Raw genomic sequence first — 234 nt, 5'->3', positions numbered from 1 at the left:
GAGGGGCGCGGAGCAGCGGCGGCGGGGCTGGGCGCTGCGGGGCTGGAGGGGCGTGAGCCCGGAATACCCCGGCAACCAGGCCCCTTTCTCCTCAGCTGCACTAACGTGGACCGGTCTCCTCCCGGGAGCTGCGTGCCGCGGCGCGGCGGAGGCGAAAGAGCGGGCGGCGCGGGGCTGCGTGCTGCTCCTGCAAGGGTGTTGTTCTTAAGCGGGTCCCGCTCCCTACAGGAAGGG

The sequence above is a fragment of the Egretta garzetta genome, unplaced genomic scaffold, assembly GCF_000687185.1.
Source record: "Egretta garzetta isolate BGI_Z169 unplaced genomic scaffold, ASM68718v1 scaffold310, whole genome shotgun sequence".
NCBI lineage: Eukaryota > Metazoa > Chordata > Aves > Pelecaniformes > Ardeidae > Egretta > Egretta garzetta.
This window is presented reverse-complemented; position numbering follows the sequence as displayed.